This window comes from Cryptotermes secundus, unplaced genomic scaffold, assembly GCF_002891405.2.
Source record: "Cryptotermes secundus unplaced genomic scaffold, Csec_1.0 scaffold210, whole genome shotgun sequence".
NCBI classification, from domain to species: domain Eukaryota; kingdom Metazoa; phylum Arthropoda; class Insecta; order Blattodea; family Kalotermitidae; genus Cryptotermes; species Cryptotermes secundus.
In genome coordinates, this window is record NW_019721761.1 from 1 (window position 1) to 21,108 (window position 21,108).

Below are 21,108 nucleotides of genomic sequence, written 5' to 3' on the forward strand. Positions count from 1 at the left end.
CATTTCACAACTTCCAGTGACACACATGAAAATACACACACACACCCATCCAGGGTCTGAAGTTCGCGTTGTTAGCAACAGAGTGCAGGCAAAAGCTCTAACACAGAATTTCCAGCGTAGTTAAATTTTGAAATTACTCGTGTTAACCCTTTGAAACCTTGTGGTTACTATATGTACCACCTGCTTTGACATACTAAATTTTCACATTATGCGCACAGTGTGTGTCTGTGTGCTCCATATTGTTCTCATAATGAAGAGGCATTATTTCCCTAAAAGTCCGTTGGCTGGTAGATCTTCGTAAGGAGATGTAAAATATTTTCTGTGAGGTACGCACTGAGTCGGTGTATGCTATTTAGAAGACATTCAATCTTAAAGGATACTAATATAATTTATCTCAGAAACTCATATTATACAACTTACCGGAGGTGACATAAGCTGGGATAGCAGTCAGTATAGCTACGGGCTACGGGCTGGACGGGCTGAGTTCCGTTTCAGGCAGGGGCAAGTGATTTTTCTCATCTCCACAGTGTCTAGACCGACTGTCGGGGGCTCTATCCAACCTCCTATCAGATGGTAACTGTTGTGTCTTTCTTCGGGAATAAAGCAGCCGGGGCGTGAAGCTGACCACTAACCTCCATCTAGTGCTGAGTTCAAGAATCATGGAGCTATACCTCCACTCCCCCATATGTCTTCATGAAGTGTTATTTAATTTATTAAACACAGGGACAAATTAGCTTTTAGCCTACTTTCCTTATTTTAAAAAATAAAAGGAAGCTTATGAGATCACCTTACTGTCTGTGTGTCCCCACTAATGCCTGAAAGCCGAAATAGTGGGTCCAGAAGAGACGACAAACACTTCTTCGCAGCAAAGACTAGAGAAGTAACAACAAAAGAACTGGTATACGCGGTGTTTTATGCACGGTCCGTGTCGCATTAAGCATTCAGTATGTACTTCTATTACTTTTACTGAAGGTGTCTTCTTCTTGTGCTGAAGTTAGAACGTGTGGAGGAACATCTCCATTTATTCATACATTTTCACGTCATAGTGCTTGGTTAAGCAGAAGGACCACTTTCATTCCTTTATGAATCAATGGCTCTACAGCCCTTTGTTGGGCCCTGGGCTAATCTTCAGTTTCGCAAACATTTTTACAGAGAGGTAGGACTCCTTGGACTAGTGACACGGGCCACTTCAGCTTTATATTTGGCCGAACATGTACATACGATTATAATGATAATGCTGTGCGAAGGCGTCGGTTCGATTCTCTGCCGTGTTACTGGCTCTCTGGGCTGAGGTTCTCTTCTTAGCCTTTCCTGTTTCATGCTGGAATATTCTTTCGCAGGTCATTACGGTCTGCTTCCCAATCCTTGCAGATATTATTATTCATAAACGTGTCTGTATCATCACTTTTTTTACTTTACCTACTCAACGGGTTCCTCTTACACCCTACGGTGTCGAGGTTTTTTTTTTATTTGATCATTTTAGAGAAGGTAGGACTCCTTGGACGGGTGATCAGCCCGTCGCAAGGCCGCTACCTAAACACAGGACAACACAACACAGAATAAACACATAACAAGGCCGCGCCACAGCTGAAGCGGTTAGTCGCTGGCTTCCCACCGCGGCGGCCCGGGTCTGGTCAAGTGGGATTTGTGGTGGACAAAGTGGCGCTGGGGCGGGTTTTCTCCGAGTTCTTCGGTTTCTCCTGCCAATCTTCATTCCACCAAATTCTCCATCATCATAATCACCTGGGGCAGGTACAATAGGCCAATCAGTGGCCGCCGTGCCGAGTGGTCCCATCTGGACTCCACCCGACATCTACGAACGGGGAAACAAAAAAAATCCGTGGCCTGTAGTCCGCAAGCGAACTATACCGACCGAGCGACCGCCCCTTGTCGACAAAGTTAGTGCCAACTTTAGCGGTTAGAGGGAGTCGCGTGGTCAGAGCAACGAATCCCCACGTCCGTTAATTTCGGTTTTGTAGACCGGAGCTGCTATTTCCTTGGAATAGCTCCTCGATTATCCTCACGAGTCTGAGTGGACCCCGTTCCAGACCCACTCCTCAGAAAATCTGGTAGGTTCGGGAATCGAACTCGGGACCTCAAGATCTGTAGTCAGGACCACTAGAGTCTAGTGACTAGACCACAGAGGCGGAGCTACGAACCGGGAAACTTTTCGAGTTCAAGCCAGAAACGTTAGCGCTTAACCCAATTTGTCACGTTTAAAATAATTTATTGTACTATAAATCATAAGCAATTCACACCGGAAACGTATGTGAAGATAACTTGAGTAAGACAAGTCATTAAGTCATCCTGATATGATAGTACCGTATATGTGTGTATGTAATACGGATGTATGCGTCACAAGACTCCCCTCTCCTCGCTCCAGGAGTACCCGGTGATTACCTCTGAAATGTGTGCCACCAGTAGATCAAGAGGAGGATGCGGGAGTGTGGGCGCATGCGTGAGTATATAACTGAACTCTACGGAACCATAATTACACACGCTGTCGGTTAGGTTGGGTGGAGGCACCGGTAGCTCAGCATACCAACCGTAGTTTTCGAGAGGCGCGTCATATACCGGTACTGTAGTAGCTTTGAGTCGGTTTATATATAGTTCCAGTTTAGTTATATACATACACGTCCTACGTTTTTGATTTCGACGAGTTCATAGTCTTTCTGTGTGATTAAGAGAAACAGCAGAAGAGTTTTTGCATATCCATAGCTGTGTAGCATATCTAATACAGAATAAACGTACAGTCACCGCCAACAAAGTGTAGTCCATCAAGAGTGCTTTATAGCGACAGCCACATTTACTAATAAGGTAAGATAATACTTTAGTAAAATCTTCATGACAAGATTTCTCGAAAACCTGTTTGTGATAATAGCGTTTTATTGACGGGTGTGTTGTCGGAAAAGAGACTTGCAGATTTATATTTTATGTCGCTAACATTATGAAATGGCTCTTTCCTCTCGCAATTTAAGCAAATTTGTAGTCATTACTTGTCACATGTGTAGCATGGGTCGGTTCAGGTCTATTTCATATTGTTAGATTACCTGTCTGTCTATCCGACCTGTTTCTCCGTGTTAGCCGTGGAAAACGTTCGTTCCTCTTGGAGAGATAACCCGGGGAAAGTTCTTGATTTTGTTGTTGCTTATATGGACTCAAGTCCAGTTCAGGGTATTTTTCTTTTATTTGAATTGGAGTCACGGATATAATGATGACGTAACCCCCCTATATTTCATAGTAACCGTGGTATTGAAGGTTGTTAACACTATCTTAGGGCGTGTTGTATTTTCATTTTTATGTGTTTTGGGAAAATTTAGTTACTTGCATGTGTTCGTGTCTGCGTATTGTGCCTTTTGAAGAGAGGCCGTCGTAGTGCGGGAGTAGAATTTTATTTGTAGAGCCTGCCTCACAATAATTGTGTTCCGACGGTGGCAGAAATGACGTTTGAGTTCAAGAACCTCGAAACGTTAAATAAGTAACCACTACCACCGACAAGAATATTATCTGAAATTGCAGTGCTGATTTTTCCGCCTGGGCACGCTTGAATATGCTAGCTCATATATGAAGATTTTTGTAATTCCAGTTTTTTTTCTGTTCATTCGTCTCTGGTCAGATTGCTAGGAGATCATAACCGGCGTATTATATCGCATAAAGCGGCCGTCGTCGGTCACGGTAGCCGAGCGGTCTAAGTCATGTACTGTCTTCGCTCGCTTGGAAACCGGGATCGTGGGTTCGAATTCCACTCAGGGCATGGATGTTTAGTTTGTGTGTGTGCGTTTTTCTGTGTTTATGTACAGGTAGAGGCCTTGCGACGAGCTGATCACCCGCCCAAGGAGTCCTACCGAATGTGTAAGATCAAGAAAACCCGAAGTGAACGGAGAGTTTCATGGAGGTAGGCCTAGGCCCACTGGAGCTGTAGAGCCAAGAGGGGAAAAAATAAAGCGACCGTCGTTTCCTTGCTTGGCAACCAATTGTTACGAGTATATACAAATAGGTCTCTGTGCGTCATTGTGGGTATAAATAACATAAAATTGACCAGAGATACTTTGAGCTTCACAAATTTTCATAATAATTAAGCTATTAGATTATCTTAGTAACCAGAATCAACGTACGGTCTCTGATAATACAGGATGTTTCAAAATTATTGTCGTGGTTTCCGACTGGTTACATGACATGAAAGGTGCGCATGTTGATGTTGTTTAGCATTTTGAAGCATTCATTCTCGAAGTAACGAAACATTTTGAGTGACACTTTCATTTTCCATAAGCAGTTTTGTTTAGATTTTCCGATTTGAAAATTAAAGGCCACGAAAACCCCGACAAGAATTTAGAATCATTCTGTAGAACTTTTTTTTTAGTTCCTTGCGTTGGGGTGAGACTGATTACACTTGGTACGTTGGCCACTAACTGGCCTATTTTACCAGCCCCGATTGATACATGACGATGATGATGATGAGTGTGGATCAGTCAGTGGAATGAGAATTGGCAGGGAAAACCGAAGTACTCGGAGAACTTCCCCAGTGCCACATTGTCCACCACAAATCCCACATTACCTGACCCGTGCTTGAACCCTTGACGCCGCGGTGAGAAGCCGGCGACTAACCACCGCGGCGGCAAGGGTTCTAGCCCAGGTCATGTAATGTGGGATTTATGGTGGACAACATGGCGATGGGGTAGCTTTTTCCGCGTACTTCGGTTCCCCTACCAATCTTCATTCCACCAAATTCTCCATCATCATAATCACTCGGGGCAGGCTACAATAGGCCAATCAGTGGCCGCCGTGCCTAGGGGACCCAGTTGGACTCCCCCTCCCCCCACTAAGCGAATTAAAAAAACCGTTTGAGCTATGACGCGGCCTAGAACATGCTTAGTTTAAAATAAGACGTTACCATTGGACTTGCCATGTTATCATGATGCATATTTTATTTGATTGTGCATAGTTATTTGCCCTTTATTTTAGACAGAGTTCTGCTGCTAATTTCACGCTTTAGTCGTCTTTAACCTTCGGTGTCTGTTGCATAACAGAGTAACTGGAACTTTCGAAAAAACGCAACAGTGCTTAACTGCTGGAGGCAGCAAACAGACCTAAGATGAGGCACTATACGAACATGACAACATAATAGACTTTTCATGATCTCCCAAATACTGTGTATTGTTAAAATACGTCTTGCGAAATTGTGACAAATCAATTGATCGTCCACGCATGCGTGACGGAGCGTGAAGCGTGATGTTCTGTAGAAACTGCAACTGCATTGTTGTAAGTTACCTTGACAGTCTTTACGGGGATTTCCCTTCTTTCCCTCCCGCACCCATTAACTTCACTCTCAGCGGACCTGGAAACTATTTTGTTTTGACCTTCTTGCACCAGGACGTCTGCATTTAGTTACAACGCCAAATATAACCTGATATACGCCAAACGTGTTCGGACTTCAGATGTGCTTCAACAGACATTACAAGGTGATCTGGAAGGGGGTAGACAACCGCAGACTGACATGGCATGGGTTGTTTTAAATAATTGTTTCAGGGTCTCGCTCGAGTCGTAACTGCAGTTGACCCAATTCATGACACAGCCAATTCATTTCGTGTCAAGGAGAATTAGAGAACTCCGGCGCAGCTTCGGAGCGCCGATATTTCATTAACTTGATGCTATGATAGGAAGTGTGCCGACGCGTCGCGTTATATGGCGTCGTTCAGACTCAGCATAAGGCACTAATATCCGTCTCGACGCCAAGTTGAAGTTCATTTAAGGACAGTCTTTCCGCCCCGTAAAATAATTTATTGTTAACTGAGAAGGGGGCGGAAAGGAAATGTGACCTATTTTAAAATAAATTCTGATTGAGCTTAGCCGAATTCCTAATCGCGATTCGAAACCAGGATATCTGGAATATAAAGGAGAGCTACTGAAAGGCGAAGTTTGGACTGTTCTGTAATCATGATGCATAAATCTTAGCTTATTTGACGATACTGTATCAGCGGCAGTTGTTATTTTACGTCCAACGTGATCGCTTTTGGTAAACTTCGAACGATTAAGGATGAAGCGGTTGCAGCCTGATAAATCTGCTACCCGGAATAGCTCAGTCGGTATAGCGACGGGCTATGGGCTGAATGACTGGAGTTCGATTACCGGCAGAGACAAGGGATGTTTTTCTACTGCACAGTGTCCAGACCAGCTCTGGAGCCCACCCAGCCTCCCATCCAAAGGGAGCCGCGAGATCTTTCCCTGAGGGTAAAGTGGCCGGAGCTTAAAGCTGACAATTCTCCTCCACCTAGCGCTGAGGTAAAGAGTGATGGAGATATGCTTAATTATTTAAGCACAGGAACTTTACCCGTTTACTGCAGTATTCACCCGGTTCTTAAGAAAGCCGGCTGAAATCCTGTCTCAGAATAAGCTGTGTTCAGCTGCGATTGAAGTGCAGCAGTTATTGAATACGAGTTGTAAGCGTTACTGCTTGAATTAACGTTTTTTTACGTGATTAAGAATGTACCGAATATGAAGGCAACGAAATTAAACAATAGTTACAGCTCAGTATGCAAACCTCAGTGTTCTATTGTCATTCCAGTCGGAACCATTCATGGTTAGAACACTTACTGATCTGTTGGCTTCCGGTGTTAAACAAAAGAAGTTGGTTAAATTGAGCATGGTTCCAACATCACCGGCTTCATTCTACACCATACGTCAGGGTAATATCACGAACCCTTCTTCAGGTAGGCAGCTTGGGACCTACATGTGTAAATCGGGAAGACATGCATGTCGTTTTCTATGAATATCACACGAAAAGAAAAGGACATACAGCGGGGCGTTTGATTTTCGTCACTGAAATATACACATAATTTGGGACGTTTTTCGATTTGTTGACTGTTAACTGTAATGATATTAAAAGTCCTTTCACACTTTAAGGACCGCCTCTGTAGTCTAGTGGTTAGCGTTCCTGGCTACAGGTCCAGAGGTTCCGGGTTCGATTCCCGACGCTACCAGATTTTCTGAGAAGTAGTGGGTCTGGAACGGGGTCCACTCAGCCTCTTGAAGATAAGTGAGGAGCTATTTCAAGGAAATAGCGGCTCCGGTCTACAAAACCGGAATTAACTGCCGTGAGGATTCGTTGCGCTGAGCACGCGACACCCTCTATCCACTAAAGTTAGCACTAACTTCGCCGACAAGCGGCGGTCGCTCGGTCGGTATAGTTCCCTTGCAGACTAAAACCACGGAGTTTGTTTTGTTCACACTTTAAGTTATCGAGCAAAACAGTAGTAGAACAGTACATCTGTCTTGAATTTGGAAGGTATCAGGCTCAAGTCCTCGCTCTGAAATTTTCTTCTTTTCCCCTTACGAACGTCTGGATGTATCCTTGTATGGGTAACGACCACATGTTCTATCACGCTTACAGGCTTACTTTCAACAATCATGATTTTGTGTGGCGCTAGATAAAGTCTGCAGTCAATATAGAGTCGCTAGATAACGTAAGAAATAACCGACTCTTAACTGTGTGATTGGTTACACTTTCATGGGCGATTTCGAGACAGGATGACCATCCGATTGAACGGCCTGCCCCTTTTGTAATATTTTACATAAGAGGGCTCATTCTCGCGTACGACAGTACATGAAACGCTTTCTGTTTCATTGAATTTGTAAATATTTTCAGATAGAATCATATATTGTCAATTATTCATTAACCCAGAAGTTATTTAGGTGAGAATTGTGACTGCTGAAAAGAAAGCTTCATTCTGTTAATTGATTACGTTACAACTAATACGTGAAATCAAATTCCACTCTGAAATGTAGTACGAATTCAAGCGATATGCGAAACGGAGGCCGAGTTTCACTGCAACGGTAATTATCGATAAGTTAGAGATTTATTTTGACGACATATTTCACATAAACTACGTTGAGATGGAGTTTATGCCTGATGTTTCGCTGGGGGAAAAGAGAAAGTACTAAAGAGTAGCGGGACAGTACTGAGAGAGAGAATAGACGGCTGAAAGGTGAGAGTATGCTTGATATAACTTGTAAATGCAAGAGTGGTCGAGGGCTGGATACAAATTCGGGTTCAACGTTTCGTTTATTGACTAAATAAATTGAATATTGGTGTAATTGACGTGGCTCTTCAAACTGCTTTAAATGATGAAGAGTTGCAGAAGGAGTAGAAGGGAGAAGCTGTGAAGTATTTCAAGTTCATGGTATTTGTATGGGGTAAAAAAAGTAATCTATCCCTATAACAGGCAGTGAATGCGCATAGGGTTGTGAGACATCAAGGATCCTATATTTTCTTTAGAAAATCGGTTCACAGATGGCGGGAAGTTTATCAGCCTTGCGCGGCGGCCACCCTTTTCCCCCCAGAAAGATTCCTGATACTCATGTCGACCCTAGGGCCATAGTGCGGCTGGAATGATTAGGTAAACTGAAAGAACTGAGGAAAACCGTTCAATTAAAGATATCTGGCCTCCGATATATATGCCCAAGACATCTCGAATAGGAGGAATTTGATCCGTTTGATGTTTTCGGTGCAGTTTTGTTTTCTGTAGAGGGCAGCTTTCCTCACTGTCTTGATGCAATTACACTCAGCACGACTGGCAAGTTCTTTATATAGATTCTGCTTCTGCTGTACCTTTACTCTGGAAAATGGAGACAATTTTGGTGCATTGCTGGTGTTATGGTGAAGAAAATGACGCCAATTTGTAAGAAAAATTGTACAATTTAATTTTATTTTGTTTCTTCAGGTGTCAGGGACTAAAACCTGTAGCCTGTCACAAGTCAGATTGTATTACTTGAAACTATGAATTCGGCAGGAACCTTTGGACGGGAAATCGCTGCATCATTAAGGTGCCTTCTTATACAGAACACAATGCAACACACAAAGGCGCAGGAATACATCCATTATCCGATTATGGAGACTTCTGTTACAATTAGAAGTTGTTAGGAACATTGTACAGTTTGAGGGGTTAAACTCGAGGCGCAACATTTTGCTCGTGATCAATATTTGTGGGGAGAATTCCTCCCTGCTCATAATTAGTTGTTAGAATCATTGCAGTCTGAAGGGTTGAACTCAGTGGCTAAATACTTTATTGCGCACTGGTGATCAGTACTTGTAGAGAGAGTGCCTCTTTGCTACAATTTCCTTTGTTCCTGTTTCGATTTTCCAGAACATACGCAAGGTTGCCAGTGCTTGTCACGGTTCTAGTCCTAACTATTTACTAACACAGCACGCCACGAACAGACACAGGACGATCTCAAAGAACCTCCTTCTCAAGATAGACAGGCGGCACAAGTTCGGCCCCCGTCAAGATAGGCGATAAGAGAAGGAACACGAACATATTGGTTTATAAATTTCAACTTAAATAACAAAAGTTTAAAAAAAATTTAATATACTAAGACAACCGCTGTAGTTGTGAAACCTTTGGATTTTGTATATATTAAGCATTAAAAACATTGTATGTGTGTATATTTTAACATTCAGAACACCTATTTTAATAGTGGTCTCCAAAGGGTACCGATGTCCCTTTGATGATGGTCTATAGGGACCGAAACATGTAAGGGTATTAATAATTGAAGTAAGAAAAATTTCAGCAGTCACACTGGACGGAGTTGTTTTATCTTTTATAATCTCCACAGAAACTGGTATATTCTTTAACACTCGTACAGGAAGAACATTTAAATGACATAGAAATAAATATTTATTTTGGCAGTTTTTGTAGATCATTGAGCTATCAGTACTGCGTTTATATTGCATAAACAAACAAAATAATTTTTCATTGACACTGGCCAATCTGAGATTAAATTGACTGTTTTTTGAAGCATAACAAATCAACTATTACGGTTTCTTACTATGACATTGGCACGAGTTAACTGTGAAGCGAATTACACTAATTAATGTTTAGGTGCATTGGTTTCTAATTAGGTCTACCTGTATGAGACGAAGCCGATCTCAGTGGCCGCGCGCTCTAAGGCGTGAACCGTCTTCGCCCTCTCGAACGCTGGGATCGTGGGTTCGAATCCAACTCGAGGCATGGATATCTCTGTGTGTGCGTTTATTCTGTGCCTGTACTGCTCTGTGTGCAGGTAGCGGCCTTGCTATGGACTGATCCCCCGTCCAAGGAGTCCTACCGACTGTGTATAGGATTAAGAAACTGAAAAGCGGCCAAGATGCAAAAAGAGGGCTGTAGAGCCATAGATATGAAAAGAGTGAGGCGGGGAGTTCAGTGAGTATAGGGGCTAAAATACGGGCTGCATGACTAGTGAATCGGGGTTTGAGTCCCGGTAGGGACAGAGATTTATCTTTCAACCACTTGTCGAGACCAGCTCTGGGGCCCATTCGGTCTCGTTTACAGTTGAAACCGGGGACATATCCCCCTGGTAAATCGGTGGGGGCGTGAAGCCAACCACCGGAGCTGTACTTCCAGTGTGATTTCCATATGTTATAATTCAGCTCCATGGAATCTCCAGTTCAAACAGGCTCTTTGAATGATGTACGTAATTAAACAATCGGTAATCAGAATGATCGCCGGTCACGGTAGCCGAGCGGTCTAAGGTGTGCACTGTCTTCGCTCGCTTGGAAACCGGGATCGTGGGTTCGAATCCCACTCAGGGCATGGATGTTTAGTTTGTGTGTGTGTGTGTGCGTTTTTCTGTGTTTGTATAGAGGTAGAGGCCTTGCGACGAGCTGATCACTCGCCCAAGGAGTCCTACCGTATGTGTAAGATCTAGTAAACCGAAGTGAAACGGAGAAGTTCATGGAGATAGGCCTAGGCCCACTGGGGCTGTAGATCCAAGGGAAAAAAAGAATATATTAAATTCACTATATTGAATTTCCCAGGTATTTGACAGAGTCTGAAATTAAATTTTATGTTCTTAGGGACTGCACATCCATTAATACCTTCTTAGGAGATGACAAGTTAAGCTTCTTTCTCTAGTAAACATAATTTGTTTCAAACTTCGTTACCATTAATGAGGCTGTGACGAAACCCGTCGTTTCTGTCGCGAAATAAAATGGTTTTATGTTCATTGTTAGTTGATGGTCGCGATAATGGAAGGGGGTGGGGTGGGAGACTAAAATATTAGTCCCCTGAAACCGTTCCGCTTGATTCATCCGTTGTGCCTCGTCGGCCCGATCTGTTCTTTATTATGTTCACGAGCAGTGGTTAGGGAGCGGTTGAGGATCATTGTGTGACACGGAGAAATGTACACGTAGAAGTCTGTAACGCTCACCGGAGGAGGCAACTCGTCCTCTGTTACGTGCCAAAACTTAACATTCTTTGTTACGTAATGATTCAGTATCGCCAAGGCAAGTAAGAACGGGCCGCTTAGCACACAATTGATATAGGTGGAGTCTGTACAACAGAACAATGTCGCGCATGATCTGTAGTAATGGTTATCTGCATGTATGAGTGTAGCACAATGCATCACTTCAGCCGCCATGTTGAAAATATAACGGCAGGTGATCTGAAAAAAGATGAGCAGGAAATGCTCAGGCGTAACCCTATTTTAGACGTAAAGTGAAAACAGAGGAAGATCGTTTCGGCGTGCTACATATAAAACAAAGAATGTCTACCCAGAACACTCTCTGAGATGTCACATGTAATATAATCCAAAAGAGATAGACTGGTAATTATTATTTTATCTAAAGATAAAAGTTTATTTCACTGAAGTCTGAAATTCATGAATAGTTTATTTAACCTTATTGCTGCTGTATTCAGCTGAAGCCGAACAAGCGTACGTTACCTAGCAGTGCGATGTTTGATATTATAAGCCATTATGAAAATGGTGATGAAACAATAGGCAGTGAAGGGGTTAAGGGTTCAGTTTCTACCGAACAGACAGTGATCACGTTTCTAAATCCAGTTGATTTAGCGAAATAACTGTTACTTACTCAGAGAAGTGTACGAAGTTCATAAATGTGTTCTGTGAACAAAATACAGGGGTTTTAAGGCTGTGGCAGATGTTTGGGTGTGCGCACAGTAATCGGTGGGCTGTAAAGGGCTGGATAATTCGAAAACTGAGAACATGTAGGATATGGGGCTCTCAGCGATGGACACTAAGAGTTCTGTCTTCTGAGATATAACGGTGCGAAATCCGATGAAAGTCAACTGACGTTTCGGGGGTACATATCGCCTCCATATTCAGGGTCGAAGATTAATCCAACTTGCTTCATGCTGGTTTATTGCTTGGTTTATTCTTCGACCCTGAAAAAGGAAGCTACACGTTCCTCCGAAACTTTGGTTGACTTTGAAGGGACTACATGCCATTATATCCCAGAAGGTAGGCCTCTTGATGAGTAATATTCCAAAACACCTGAAACATATATACTATTACAAATAAAATTGATACACTCTAGAATGAATATAGGATACTGGCACTATTGCCTTGTTATGAATTGATGTCAGAATAGTCAGCCAAGTTGAGACTTGCGAAGCAGTGAATATGAACTGTGACACAGCATGTAGAATTAATACTACTCGGATTAGGGTCACGTGGTTGTGACGATGCAGTCTTATAGGCGTGCACCGACTTTCGGGTTGTGTAGGCTGAGGAATAATGGGGGAGAAGTGGAATGCATATAGGATATTGGTGGAAAAGCCAGATGGAAAGAGACCACTAGGAAAACCAAGGCGTAGTTGGGTGAACAATATTAAAATCGATCTTAGAGAGATAGGATGGGATGGTGTGAACTGGATTGATCTGGCTCAGGATATGGACCAGTGGATGGCTCTTGTGAACATGGTAATGAACCTTTGGGTTCCATAGAATGCTGGGAAGCTGTTGAGTACCTGCACAATTGGCAGCTTCTCAAGAAGGGCTCAGCTCATGAGTGAGTGCGTGACTAGGATGAGGAAGAGTATAAGCTGGCTACAAGGACCGTGATCGCTCAGACCCCATCCCGCGCGCGCGCGCGTGTGTGTGTGTGTGTGTGTGTGTGTGTGGGGGGGGGGGTTAGACCTGTCACTGCCTTGAAAACCTCAAAATTTACAAAATTAATACTAAGACGTATGGTATGCAGATTCGTCACAGAGGAAGATGGACGTAAGTGTTAATCATGTTAATAAACTTCGTGTGAAATTAAATAACCTTTAGTATACTCGCTGCAGAGTCATGTGGAAAGACAAGAGCAAAGGATAAAGTCACAAAATAGAACATACACGTATACCATCTTCATTTCGTACTGCTGGACTGTTAAGAAAACATGAACAAAATGCCATGACGTAGCCAAAATAAGATTCTTAGAAATGTCATTAGTTACAAAAGTTCATCATGTTAGAAATCAAGCAGACAGAGAAGGGTTAATGTACACCACAACCTACGTTGAGTGCAAACCAAAACAATTTACCTCTAATCTGCGAAAAGGCTGGGAAGAATTACGTAATTTTGTCAATCAAAAGGAAACTGAAGAATTGAGAAAGCGATGGTGTGTAAAAGAAAGAAACAACAGTTATAAACGCAGACCATGGAATTAGAACAGTTAAAGAGCGTAGTCAGTGTGGGACATGGCTCCTTTATTCTCGAACAAGTTTCCGCAGCGCCAGTAGGAGTACCCGTAGACTGAAGGCATGGTCGGCAGGTGAACGAGTGAGCAGAGACGAGTGACATCAGCAGTGCGTGCTGAGCTAGCCAAGAACGAAGTCGAGTTATTGTGACATTGGTAGCCGTCCAGCATTTCCACAAGGTATATTCGTTTATCTGATATATTTTTACATACTTGTATAAACATAAACTTTCCGGTATTTTTAATAGTAAAAGGGTGTCGCACACGCCTCTTCTTCTGTAAAGCAGTAAATGGTAAAGTTGTTTATGCCTACTCCATCTCATTGTCAGCGAGTCATGCAGGAATCGACAAGCGTTTCCACATACTTGAGACAAGAAAACAACAGGGCGAGTGACACAAAAATTCCGATAGTAGGGGACGAATACGGGACACACTTAAAATTATACTAACTGTATTTATAAGACAAATGCACTTAATGTTTCCTCTCTATTAATGAAATACATAAGTTCGAATTAGGTATAAAGTAATGTATCTTAACTTAGACTCAGTTCAAATAATACTCTGCTCTTGATCAGTTGATTAGACGAAAATGAAAGTTAAGTAAATTGTGAAAGTCTAAATGCAGTTATTTCCCGCTAGAAAGGAACATTAGGTATCATGATTTTGTTATTGAAAATTGTGGAAACTATGTGTACCACATACGAGTATATCGAAAAACTCAGGTTCGAATCGAATTTTCATGATAATTCGATACTCGGCTTCGAGTTGTTGTTCGAAATGAAATAATGTTCGTTCAGAACCTAATGCGATTTATATGTTGTCCCTTTTATTGAGAGTGTAATGAACTTCACATGCTCATCATCTTGTATATCTATTGATTCTGCCTTATGCTTCTCACCGCGGCTGTCCGGAATCTATCCCAGGTCAGATCCTGAGGGTTTTGTGGTGGACTGTGTGGCACTGGGGCAAGTTTTCTCAGAGTACGTCAGTTTCCTCCGTCAATTATCATTCCACCAAATGCTCTATATTCATTAACCATTCGATCTTCAGTATTATATAGTCTTTTTATTAGAGCTTCGTTACATAAAAGAATTACTTTCCGTTCATTGCCAGGATTCTGGAATACTGCGAGCAGACCTGAACATGCCTGCATAATCGTATGGCATAGATTTTGTTATCCAATAGGTAAAAAGGTAAAGCTATCTCTGTAACGAGCCATTGAGGCTCATACAGTTGTGAGATGTAGAGGTTCCCGCATTTTCTAAGATGGCGGTGAGGTCAGCCTTATACACCGGCCACCCTTTATCCACAGGAAGGTTGATGGTACTCATTTCTGTTACAACCTGAGTCGACCGCAAGGCCATAGTGCGGTTGAAGTGATCAGGTCAATTGAAAAATAAAATGACAAATCTATTATTATTGTTATGATAATTGTTGTTGGGAATAAATTATTACTTAGGTACAGATTATACCAAAATTGAATTCATCTGCTACAAGCTCAAAGAGTGGCATGATCCGTATGTTTATAATTGTTGACTTACAGAATTTTTCTTCATTGGCAGTATATAGGTATGTTTACGATCTCTCTCCGTACCAAATTGTAACTAACTGCAGAATTTCATTAGTTATCATCAAACCGGAAGCGAAAACATGTTTTCGCACGGCCGCCATATTAATATTTTACATTCTACAAAAATGAACCTTGTTAAATGTTACGTATTTTTCTGAGGAATATTATACATGTTTCAGGATCTAGAATTAAGTGGCGCAAATATCACTTACACCTCAAAAATTTGCGCGACCACGATGTTGTTATTAAAGTTTGTAGGAAATTAGAAAGAATGACCTTGGGATGACTTCCAGTGGCCTAACGTCCATATGAAATTTGGTGAAGAAACGTCAGCTCGTTCAAAAAGTTGAAATGTGTGACACGCAAACGTACAGACAGCGTAAGCGCACTTATCCCTTGCGGAGGGAAAGTATGTTAAAAAATACAATAAAGCACCGTCTGAGTTCAGCATGGTGACTACAGAGAACTTACATAATACCGTAAGCTGATGTTTACTAGTTTTTATTCGGAAACTGTATTTGGGGAGAGAATTATTAAATTAAAGACAACAGGAACTGAGAGTGAGGCCACCATACTTATAAGCAATGACGTAATAGAACAAAATATAGATTTTTATTAATTTGTCTTTTTTTCACAATTCAGCAGTCACCTTCAGATCCGTTGTGTTAGTCCCTTGATCAGTTAAAATGCGACACATTAGTATGGAAGGTATCCTGTTACTACGAGGGAGAGCCAGTAAATAGGTCACAAATGAATATAAAACATAAAACGTGATATTCAAACCTGGAAAAGAAACGTATTTCTCGACATACTCTCCACCAACACTATACACATGTCCCATCGCTTTACCGGTGCATCGAAATCCACAGCGTAGAATTGTTTTGTCTCCTGTATCAGCCACTTCCTCACCTCAGTTCAAACCTCTTCCTCATCAGCGAAACGTCTTCCACCAGCTGTGGGCTGCTTTATGCAACAAACACTTCCCACCATTTTGACTACTGAAACCAGCCTCTGAGCATGCGCTTGCGCTTCTGGTACCAAGACTGTTATGAAGCTGGACTGTGCTGCTACATATTGATACACATAGAAAATCTGTTGCTTGAATTACAGCTGTTTTACTTTCGTTTGTGACCTATTTACTGACTTCCCTTCGTATTCTTGTTGTAATAATATGAATATCTCAGAAAGAAATGTATTTCTGTCTGTATTGCGGAAGGTTTCGGTCGTTTCTATGTAGAAAACTGTTCTTCCCCAATTTCCTGAGAACGCCATTTATTCGGCGTTTACGCGGTAGCGTAGTTTGTTGAGGGGCTATGCTACAAGCCGGAAGGTCACGGGTTCAAGTCCCGATTAGGTCATTGGATTTTTTTTCAATTGACCTAATCCTTCCGGCTGCACTATGGCCCTGGGTTCGACTCAGCCTCTAACAGAAATGAGTACCAGGAATTAATTAAATAATTTTCCTGGGCAGTAAAGCGCGGCCGGCGCATAAGGCTGACAACCTTACCGCCATCTTTGAGCCGATTGTCTAGATAATGTGGGACCCTTAACGTCTCACAACCCAATGGACCTTCACGGCCTGTTACAGGGATAGCTTTACTTTTTTACTTTTACTTACCTTATCTTAATTGTTCAAAATTCAAACTTAGGAGTATAAAAAGTTTACGGAAGAAAAATTGTCATAAGCATTGTACTGATAAGCCTCGAAGGAAAGACCTCTTCTTGTTGTTACTGTTGTTGTAGTTACAAATTAAACATGTATTTCCGAGCATTTGCAATTAGTTTATCCTGTCTCTGATACGTGTTGATTTAAAGCTAGGTCAGCGTATGAGATGTTAAGGCGCGTCCACATTACTCGTGCTCGTGTGACTCGCTATGCTCGCGATTAATGTGGACGCGCATTTTGACTTCTTACAGCAGAGTTTATAATTCAGGATGTACTGTAAGGATAGAAAGAACTGTAAGTGGCCTGTGTTTGTGTTCTAGAATTTCGAGTGGTTACTGAAGAAACACGTAAGAATTTTCCTTCAGAATTTTAAGTTGCGGTTATTATTTTTGGAACTCACTTTTCGTGGCTGTTATGACGGGTTATGGCACATAAAAGTAATATTATATAAATAATATTCTTTTTAATATTATTTTCCAGTTTACATTTTTGTTTCGAGAGTTGCTTCTCAGCCAGTGGATTGCTCAGATAACTCGTTTTCCTCTCCACCATAAGTTTCTTTTACGTGCCATATCGATACTAGTGATAGTGTTTTGTTTCCGTTCGTCTGCTTTGCAAAGATGGCTGATGAGTACTGTAGATGGTACACATCTCTCTCTCTGAGACGTCGTCTTGGGATGTGCCTCTCAGTTTGGCGTGCTCTTCTGGTTTCATTAACAGCTTTCTACTTTACGAAAAGTAGGCCACCTTATGAGTTAAACTTCCCTCATGTCTGTGAATAAGCAGCAAGGCGTGTGAAATCGTAAATTAACAATCTGTTCAATCCTTAGGACGCTACTGGCTTGAAGGTCCGGTATTTCGTAAGACCTGCTCTTCCGCGTGACAGGATGAAGTCATTTAGTGTCTCTTTCTAAAGAGATGATATTCATCTACCGTAATAGTTCTTTTTACATTCTGGAAGGTTTTCCTTAAATATTCCATATACATTTTATGGTATGTTGCATTATAGAATTCAGAATGTATTTTATCTGGTCTTATCCAATGACACAAACCATTTGTTACTATAAGTTTTCAGAGTTTATTTAATAGCACGACGCTTTGCAGTAATAATATGGCATTAAAATAATTATTAAAACCCTAAGAAATATTGATATCTGAATACATATTTCTATTTTTCTACTCTTAGTTCCTTTGTATTAATATTTATGATTTATTTAAGAACAGAGCTGGTAGCTCAGATTTTATAGCTGCGAATTATAAGATGATGAATAAGCAATGAATTTGAAAGAATGTGGAAGGAGGCTGTCGTGGAATGGTTCGAAGTAACATCTCAGCATTTGTCTGGAGTGACTGAGAAAACTCACGAAGAACTCAACAACAATATCCTGTTTCCGGGCTTAGATTTGAAACCGTGACCCATGAGAATAAACGAGTGCTACCCCTTTGAAAGTGACGTTCGCCGACCCTTTACAGAGCACTGGCAACTGCACCTACTGGCAGATTTAACGCCCAGTAACTGTACTTTCCCTCGACAGTGATTTTATGAATGTTGGTACTTAGTAAAACCTGAGATTTTTCTACACGTCATTAGCGACTAAAATTATGTGTGTTTTCTTAGAAACTGTACTGGAATTCGAATACAAGTTTAGATTATTTTTATAATTCAAAGTGTTAAATATATTTTGCTTGGTAATTATAACTTGGATTCAAAATCCCTTAAACCAATCAGAGTTTTCGTACTCGGAATTACTGGGGCCTTGGACTTTTTATAGTTCACTGTTTTGTTAACAGTTGTAATGTAGAAAATATGTGGGTACATTGTACTACATCCTTACTGAATTACATCCCACTGCGGCACTAGAGACTGCCATTCGCAATATCTGGTAAGAGAACCGTGAAAAGAAATATCAGCTCAGTTGTACTGATTACCAATACTGGTTTATCACTGAATACATCTGTAAGCAAAAATTTTGAAACTCTCTTCATAACTCAGACTGTTAGAAGCTGATTTCTCTCCGCGGAGTTCTAGCTTCAGTCCAAGGCTGCTTTGTGTGGGATTCATGGTGGACAAAGCGGCACTGGGGCAGGATTTTCTCCATTTCGTTCGGTTTTCCCATGATAACCACAATTCCACTTTTGCTGCAGAGTCATCTATCACTGCCTCTTGAGGTGTGCACGCGGTAGCGTAGTTGGTTGAGGCACTATGCTACTAACCGAAGGTCGCGGGTTCAAGTCTCGATGAGGTTATTTTTTTTTAGTTGACTTAATCCTTCCAGCTGCACTATGGCCCTGGGGTCGACTTAGCCTATAACAGAAATGAGTACCAGGAATTAATTATATAATTTTCTTGGGGAGCAAAGCGCGGCCGGCGCGTAAGACTGACAACTTTACCGCCATCTTTGAGCCGATTGTCTAGATAATGTGGGCCCCTCAACGTCTCACAACGCTATGGGCCTCCATGGCCTGTTACAGGGATAGCGTTACTTTTTTTCTAATATGGTTTTCACATCTGTGCCTACGTTTCTCATTCCTTAGTGTTTTCTGGTTAAAGTGTCATGTCAATTCACTATCCCTCAAGTCCGTCCATTATGGGCCTAAACTACGTCTTCTGGAAAAAGAGCGCTCGAGAATGCTTCAGCTGCTGTGTGTTTGTGTCGACGGGGGTTTTCCATGACTGGCTGGCTTGATGTCGCTTGGCTATTCCATTCACGTGGCCTGAAGGAATGTACAGAGAAGAGGATGAGACACGAATCTGCGGTAGGAGGCTGTGCGTTAGGACAGACAGTAGAAGAATCAGTGGCATAGATGATTACATTCTAATAAAAGTATTTATATGTTTTATTTAGAAAATTCCTGGGACGTTTGCTGCTGTTCTGTGCTTCGGCTGCGTTATTTACAGGGAAGATACATTTTATTGAGCCTAAACGAAACCGAACTCTACCCTTCCAACCTGTGGCCAGTCAGTTCTCTGACCTTTCGGTAGTCATAATTATTGGGCTGTGAAAATATTATATTCATTGTGTAATTTAAAATATTCTAATGTTAGGCAGCAATGTTCTTTCCTTTGTAATTGTCATTCATGTCTCTGATATTACGATGCTCGCAGTTATTAGTTTAAGAAAATATTTTCTTCCCTGTGCTAACTGACATGATTTAAAATACTCCAGTATTAAGTAGCATTGTTCAGTTCATTCTGATTATCCAATTCTCTGATATTTCGATATTCATAATGGTTAGCTTCTAAAAATATGTTTCCTGTTGTAACTGACGGGATTTATAACATTCTAGTATTAAGTAACACTTAGGGCACGCGGTAGCTAGTTGGTTGAGGCACTATGCTACAAGCCAGGAGGTCGCAGGATAAAATCCCGATGAGGTGGATATTTTTTTCAATTGATCTAATCCTTTCAGCCGCACTATGACCCTGGAGTCGACTCAGCCTCTAACAGAAATGAGTACGAGGAATATTCCTGGGTGTAAAGGGCGGCCGGCGTGTAAGATTGACAACCTCACCGCCATCTGTGAACCGATTGTCTAGAAAATATGGGAGCCTCGACGTCTCACAACGCTATGGGTCTCCATGGCCTGTTACAGGGATACTTTTACTTACTTACTTTTACTATTCCTCACTTTCTGATTAACCGTTGCTTATTAATTAACAGTCCCAACAGAAATTCGCATTCGTTTGTAGAAGATAGGAACTGTCATTCTGTGTCATTATTCTCAATGAAAACCGAGACTAATTTCTTGCACATTAAAATACGGTGCGGTGTAACGCTTTGGACAAAAAGGTCGTGTCTTATTCTAACGACTAAAATTAACAATGAATGGATATAAATTTCAGTAACTGCTCCACCCCCGAAGTAGCCCCATGGACATGTAGCAGAACCTTCTGCACAAAGCGGTAATGTAGGGCCGAAGCTTGCAAATTATTCCTGTTCCACGAAATAGAAACATATGTATTCAGAGGAGGAGAGCCGTCTTTTAGGGTATTTTGTGACTTAGCTGGCATAGTGCAGTCATTATAGTGACTAGGCTGCTAGGTGGACTAGGTGGGAATCGGCATTTGATTTCCGGTAGGTGGAGAGATTTTATTTTTCCGTCATCAGCGTCCAGGTGGGCTGTAAAGCCCACCCCGCCTCGTATCTAGCAATTACCTTGTGGGGTAGGCCGGAGCGAGAAGCTGACCGCTCCTCCCCATCTTTTGCCGAGGTTAAGATTACCTGACGCTGTACATTCACCCCGGCATACGTCTTCATAGCGTGATAATTAATTAAGCACAGGAACTTTTTTACCCATTTTACCTTTCCGCTCAGTATAAAATATGCATAGGTAAAGCTATCCCTTTAACAAGCCATCGAGGCCCATAGGGTTGTGAGAGGGTGAGGTTCCCACGTT

The 21,108-nt window shown here is 41.8% G+C and overlaps 1 protein-coding gene across 2 annotated transcripts in view; it reads left to right on the forward strand.

Annotated features, from left to right (window-relative positions):
- The first annotated feature begins 2,488 nt into the window (after nt 1-2,488).
- The window catches only part of LOC111875629 (serine protease inhibitor 88Ea), a 64,876-nt gene continuing 46,256 nt past the window's right edge, over nt 2,489-21,108 (forward strand). The window contains exon 1 of one of the 2 annotated variants that reach the window (XM_023872018.1): nt 2,489-2,817. The gene's annotated coding sequence lies outside the window, so the exon portion shown is untranslated. Of the gene's footprint in view, nt 2,818-13,551; nt 13,655-21,108 lie in introns of those variants that run through there. The other variant, XM_023872017.1, reaches the window with a different exon arrangement.